This window comes from Leucoraja erinacea, chromosome 26 (genome assembly GCF_028641065.1).
Source record: "Leucoraja erinacea ecotype New England chromosome 26, Leri_hhj_1, whole genome shotgun sequence".
Classification (NCBI taxonomy): domain Eukaryota; kingdom Metazoa; phylum Chordata; class Chondrichthyes; order Rajiformes; family Rajidae; genus Leucoraja; species Leucoraja erinaceus.
Window position 1 is genome coordinate 23,597,483 of NC_073402.1, and position 7,495 is coordinate 23,604,977.

The following is a 7,495-nucleotide window of genomic DNA, read 5'->3' on the forward strand; positions in this document are numbered from 1 at the left end:
TTGAAATTGACGTGGTGGGCGCTAATAAATTATAATAATAATACATTTTATTTATGGGCGCCTTTCAAGAGTCTCAAGGACACCTTACAAAAATTTAGCAAGTAGAGTAAAAACATGTAAGCGGAATGAAATAAATAGTAAAGACATCACCAGTACACAAATTAAAGACAGAATTCAATCCAAAGGCAAAAATCAAAAACACAATATGAAGAGAGAGCAGCGGCAGCTAAAGCGCGCCAGCGTACACTCTCCCTTCCGGCAGCCATCTTGGACACAGAATAAAATAATCATTTACACACAAAAAAACATCCCCCCACAATGGTTACCACTGTGGGGGAAGGCGCAATGTCCAGTCCCCATCCCCAGTTCTCCCGTAGTCAGGCCTAATTGAGGCCTCCACAGTTGCCTCTACGGAGGCCCGATGTTCCTGGCCGTTCTCGCCGGGTGTTACTCCAGCGTCGGGAGAGTCCTCACAGCGGCTGGGACGGCTGGAACGGCCGATTCCCGTGTCCGAGTCCGTGGCATGAAAGTCATTCTCTTTCTCTCCAACATCTTATTGCCCAAGGGACTTATCCCCACGACTTTGAATTTACACATTTCAAATATTTATCTGTAAAAAGCTAACATAGTAGGATATAGATCATAGAAACATAGAAAATAGGTGCAGGAGTAGGCCATTCGGCCCTTCGAGCCTGCACCGCCATTCAATATGATCATGGCTGATCATCCAACTCAATATCCTGTACCTGCCTTCTCTCCATACCCCCTGATCCCTTTAGCCACAAGGGCCACATCTAACTCCCTCTTAAATATAGCCAATGAACTGGCCTCAACTACCTTCTGTGGCAGAGAATTCCACAGATTCACCACTGTGTAAAAAATGATTTTCTCATCTCGGTCCTAAAAGACTTCCCTCTTATCCTTAAACTGTGACCCCTAGTTCTGGACTTCCCCACCATCGGGAACAATCTTCCTGCATCTAGCCTGTCCAACCCCTTAAGAATGTTGTAAGTTTCTATAAGATCCAGTTACAGATAATGGAACAGATACAGTTACAGAGGGAAGTTTAATCAAGGCAAGGGCCTGGGGTGTTTCACTTTGGGAGCCCAATGTGTTTTTTTTAATAAATATTTTTATTAGAAGCAATGTACAGTCATATGAACCGTGGCATATAACATAATACATTTTGTGTACAACTTCTTGTTTGAATTTTAACAATAGAAAAATAACAGACGCAAGAAAGGAAGAAAAAAGAAAGGATTAAGGAAAGTAGTGACGTGTAGGCCCCAGAAGTTAACAATGAGTAGTTTAGAGTAGGATAGATAGAGAGAAAGAGCCCATAGAGATGTAGAAACAAAGGGAAGGCCAGAAAGGAAAAGCAAAACAAGAAATAGAAAAGAAAAGGAATATACCTACTTCATATCTTTCCACACCCTGGGAGTCCAATGTAAGGGGAGAGTATACCGTTCATGGGAGGAACCTTAATGGCATTGATGTACAGGGGGATCTTGGGTCCGAATCCATAGCTCCCTGAATGTAGTAAAATGAATAGATGGAGCGGCAAAGAAGGCATATGGTTTACGTGTCATTATCATCAGGGCATTGAGTATAACATCCAGGAAGCTGTGTTGCTGCTTTATAGAACGTTGTTTAATTTGCATTTGTAGCGTTGCGTGCAATTCTGCTCGCACCATTTCAGGAAGATGTAGAATCTTTGGAGAGGGTGCAAATGAGGTTTACCAGGAAGTTGCTCGGATTGGAGGGTATTAGCAAGAAGGAGAGGTTGAACAATCTTGGATTGTTTTCCCTGGTGTGTCAGAGCCTGAGGGGAAAGCCTGATAGACGTTTATAACATGATGAGAGGCGTTGATAGTTCAGAGAGTCAGAATCTTTCCCTTGGGAAGGAAATGCCAAATACCAGAGGGCATAGCTTTAGGGTCAGTGGGAAAAAGTTTAAAGGAGATGTGCGGGGCAAGTTTTTTACCCAGAGATGGTGGGTGCCAGGAATGCACTGGCTGGAGAGGGAGCGGAAGCAAATACAATAGTGGCGTTTAAGAGGCTTTTAGATGCAGGAAATGGAGGGGAATAGATCACATGCAGGCAGAAAGGCTTAGGCTTAGTTTAATTTGGCATCATGTTCGACACATATCTCCCGGATTTAAGGGCCTGTTTTGTGTTGAACCATATATGAAATATTGATCGGCATGGACACGGTGGAGCAAAAGGTCTGTTTCCACGCCGTAACCCAGCTGTAATATCTGTCTTCGGTGTGATACCAATCCAACAACAGACAGGCACCCGCACGGCAAGTTGGTGCCATTGCTTGGCAAAGCAGGTGGATAGCAATGACCATGATCGAAGCTTGCGTCCAGCTGGGAATGGCGAGCTATTCACAGTCTCACTCTGCAACTATTTCTCAGAAGCAGCACACATTTTATTGAGGAACCTGCCACTAACCGCGAGCACCGTGAAGTCGCCCGGGTCAAAAAGCAAGTTCGCATCTTCTGCACCAGTGCTTTGAAGGGTGTGAAACTTAAATCCTATTTTTTTTTTTCTCGTTGCTGATAGCATCTCAGCTGTGGGTGGTACAAAGCATATGTGACATTGCTTGCACTCGTTTTAGCTTCTGTTATCAGGGTTTCTGATGAGTAGTCGCCAATTGTGTAACAACCAGAGATGATATGCCTGAGAGCGGTTTACATTCTTCATGTTTCACGGCCACATTGCTGTGACTTTAACTTGAGCCATCAGGTGGGAGTTGGTGGGTGCTGAAGGGGAGGTGGTCACAGAAGTTAGAATCTTTTTAATACTTCATGATATATGTCTACGAGCAAAAAAGGAAGAGTTTCTTTCATTTTATTTCCTTAATTGTGCCCTAATATTTTGAAGCTCAACACTAAAGCTCCCCCCCCCCCTCTTTAATGGAGACCAACAACTGATTGAACTTTCCAAATAAAATCTCAATATACTAATTATGTGGTATTTATTGAAATAAAGAGGTAGGGAATTGACTTTGACAAAGCCAGTTCGCTGTTCTTGTCCTGGCTGTGCTTTAGAGGCAGAGAGTGTTTAAACCTGCACTTTACAGATCAGAGCTGCAATATCCACTCTAAAAACGGTCCACTCTAAAAACGGTGGCAATATAACGTGTTGCAATATTAAATTCAGGTAATAGCCCTGTCCCACGAAACACGCTCATCCAAGAGCTCTCCCAAGTAAAAAAAAAAATCAAACTCGTGGTAAGCACAGTGAATGAACGTAGCGGGTACGTTGGAGCTCGGGGACGTCTCTTAGCGGCTCATAGCGCTAATGGCAGGTACTCGGGAAGACTTGCTAACGGCAGGTAAGCTCGGGAAGACTCGTGAAGATATTTCAACATGTTGAAAAATGTCCATGAGAGCCCCGAGTACCGACGAGCGGCCATTACCGTAAATCTCCGAGTTCGAATCAGGGCAAACTCGGGAGAGCTCTTTGAATGAACTCGTAGAGTGGGACAGGGCTTTAACTTCATAACAAGAGGAGTTGAGTACAGGAGCAAAGAGGTCCTTCGGCAGTTGTACAGAGCCCACACCTGGGGTATTGTGTGCAGTTTTGGTCTCCAAATTTGACATTGTTCCTATTGAGGGAGTGCAGCGTAGGTTCATGAGGTTAATTCTCAGCTGGACCGTCATATGTTGAAAGAATGCGGCAACTGGGCTTGTATACACTGGAATTTAGAAGGATGAAAGAGGATCTTATTGAAACATATACGATTATTAAGGGATTGGACACGCTAGAGGCAGGAAACATGTTCACGATGTTGGGGGAGTCCAGAACCAGGGGCCATAGTTTAAGAATAAGGGATAGGCCATTTGGAACGGAAAAGAGGAAAAACATTTTCACCTCGAGAGTTGTGCATCTGCCTCAGAAGGCAGTGGAGGCCAATTCTCTGGATGCTTTCAAGAGAGAGTTAGATAGAGCTCTTAAAGATAGCGGAGTCAAGGGATATGGGGAGAGGGCAGGAACAGGGTACTGATTGTGGATGATCAGCCATGATCACAGTGAATGGTGGTGCTGGCTCGAAGGTCCGAATGGCCTGCGCCTATTGCCTATTGTCTATTGTCTATTGTCTAATCAGTAGGAAGGAACTGCAGATGCTAGTTTACACTGAAGATAGGGACAAAATGCTGGAGTAATTCCGCAGGTCAGACAGCAACTCTGGAGAGAAGGAATGGGTGATGTTTCGGGTCGAGACCCTTCTTCAGACTTCCTCAGAATTCCTTCTCTCCAGAGATGCTGCCTGTCCTGCTGAGTTACTCCAGCATTTTGTGTGTGTGACATCTTGCTGTACTCAAATTCATTTGCTGTTATTTTATTCATCTGCGGGAAGTGGACACTAACGGCAAAGTCAATAATCACTATCCATTTCCAACGGTCTTTGAATGGAGGAGATTATTAAGTGCCATCTGCTTTGGTGACTGAGGACTTCCGCTGGCCATTCCCCCTATGAATGTAAGCCTTCGTCTCCTGAAGGACAATTTCTTTCATGGTCTGAAGAAGGGTTAGGACCCGAAACGTCACTGATCCATTTTCTAGAGAGATGCTGCCTGGCCAGCTGAGTTACTCCAGCGCTTTGCGCCCATTTTTGGTATAAACCAGCATCTGCAGTTCCTTCCTACACAATTTACTTCCTGTTCCTTTCCCTCTGATTAGCAGTGACTACAGTAAAATGACTGTAAGGGCATCAGGCATCAGGCACCTGCACTGCTCCAACAGTTTGGAAATTGTACTTTCTGATTGTTAGTCCGTTGCTTCTTAATCTCCAGAGAGGAAACGTGAAGTAAGGTGAGAATCAGAAAGCAAACATCAACGAAGGTGAGAAGCATCAGGCTATTAATAACTCCACAAAGCGAGCAGTGCATTTGGCAGTGAGATGGTAGCAGTCGAGTTTGTATGTGCACACAAAGGAAATCATCATTTATTCTGAACCTTTTCATACCTCCACCCCCCGCCCCCCCCCCCCCCCCCCCCCCCGACTCTCAGTCCAAAGAAGGGTTTCGACCCAAAACTTCACCAATCCCTTTTCTCCAGAGATGCTGCCTGACCCGCTGAGCTACTCCAGCATTTTGTGTCTACCGTTCATGGTAGAGTTGAAGTTCCGTGCTTGACCGCTTTGACAGCAGCTCCCAGACCCTCGGCTTCTCCCATTCTCCCACCTAAAAGAACAAGGGCAGTCAGTGCCTGATGCTGGAGGTTCCCCTCCATCACACGATACCTTGACTTGGAAATAAATTGCAATCGTTTGCTGTTTTTGAGTGTAAATTCTGGAACTCCCTCCCCTGGAGTCATGTGGGAGGGAGTGCTGTACCAGATCAGCTGTGGCCTTTGTAGAAAGTGATTTGCTTCCCATCATTCCAGGGACAATTAGGAAAGGGCAACAATGAAATTTTGTTTTAAATGGTTTGTTCATTAATATAGACAAGAGATGGGCACTGTGTAAGAGTTGCTTCCTACTTTATTGATGTTTTAATTGTGTGATCACTTGCCACTCATGATTTTGAGCGCTGAAGACAGGAATTTGACGCGCAATTAAATGAAAGAACCCACAACAGGCTCAACCGCCTCTTTGCTCTCCGGCAGTTTGTTTAGTGTCCTGCATATTCTGACTGTGAACAACTATCCTTTAAACAATCCCAAAGACAAGCACGTCAGCTGCAGAAGTTAAAAATGATTCACTCCAAAAAAATCCCCTTGCAATAAACAATGGAGAAATGTAGCTCCTCTCTCTCTCTCTCTCTCTCTCTTCTCTCTCTCTCTCTCTCTCTCTCTCTCTCTCTCTCTCTCTCTCTCTCTCTTGCTCTCTCTCTCTCTTTCTCTCAATTCAATTGTTCAATTTTCAATTTAAAAAACTTTATTGGTATGATAAAAAAAACATTGTTATATTGCCAAAGTATAAAACATGACATACATATTTGAAATGCATAAGTATAAATACAAGTATACAGTGCATGGATAGATATGTCCCTGTACATAAACTTGCAATAGGCCGATAGCCCTTTATTGATTGCAACACGTTCTTGCAGTTGTAAGCAGTACAACACAATAGCAAGATTAGCAATTCAATATTAATTTCTTAGTGTTAGTTAATGTCGATTAGTGTGTGAGTACAGATGTGCGTGTTGGTCATTCACCGTCTCTCAGGTTATGGCATGCTGTTACGTATTGTGCACCAAGATGTGCCGTATTTCCTTCGCCAAGGATTATTCTTAGTTTTGATGTATCATCTAGTTCTTTAAAATCAGGGGTTGCCACACTGAGTTTGTCAAAGTATGCTTTCCTTGTTTTGTCAAATTTATTACATTTTAGGAGGAAGTGTACCTCTGTTTCAACCTCATCTGCCAAACAGTGGCCGCATCTCTCTCTCTCTCTCTTGCCAGAATCTCTTCTGTCTTCCTGTCTCTCTCTTTCCCCCTCCCTCTGTCTCTCTCTCTCTCTCACTCTCTCTATCTCTCTCTCTCTCTCTCTCTTCTCTCTCTCTCTTCTCTCTCTCTCTTCTCTCTCGCTCTCTTGCTCTCTCTCTCTCTCTCTCTCTCTCTCTCTCTCTCTCTCTTGCTCTCTTGCTCTCTCTCTCTCTTTCTCACTCTTTCTCTCTTGCTCTCTCTCTCTCTTTTGCTCTCTCTTTTGCTCTCTCTCTCTCTCTCTCTCTCTCTTTGCTCTCTCTCTCTCTCTCTCTCTCTCTCTCTCTCTCTCTCTGACGCAGAATCATTAATTGAAATTATAACAGGAAATAACGTGGAAGCTAAAAAACTATTAATAGAAACTGGTGAAAATGCTAATTGTTTGAAATAGTTGAAAATCCTTGTCTCCAGGAGGCTGTAATGTGCCTGGTCAGAAGATCATTGAACATTACTGGAATATTGACAGAGGCAGAGGTTGAAGGTAAGAGAGAGAGTGACGGGAGACTGGAAATCGAGGTCACAGACAGGAACTGGACAGAACGTGTGTCTCCTGCTCCTCTCTCTGCCCCATCAATCTAAAGCAGACCACATTTGGAGGAATTAATTGAAGACACTAAATTGAAAGTGGAGCAAGTAAATTGCAGCTTTCACTGCAAAAATGTCGGTGGGCCCTGGGTGTTTGGGAAGGAAGGGGGTGACAGGTCAAGTCAAGTCAAGTTTATTCGTCACATACACATACGAGATGTGCAGTGAAATGAAAAGTGGCAATGCTCGCGGACTTTGTGCAAAAAGACAAACAAACGAACAACCAAACAAACTACAAACAGAATGGAACCGAATCACATATTCTTTTTCATATTAAATATTGTGGGCGGAAGGAAAAAGGGAAACAAACAGGCAGTTTCTTCTGCAGTTGCAAATAAATGGGATGGGAAGAGAGTATTGGTGGAGGTAGATTAGTAGACCAGAGTGACTACATGGAATTGAACCTTTAGAATGCTGAAAGAGGTGGCAAAATGATTTGGTGGTGTCAATTTCGTCTTAGAACACTCCATTAG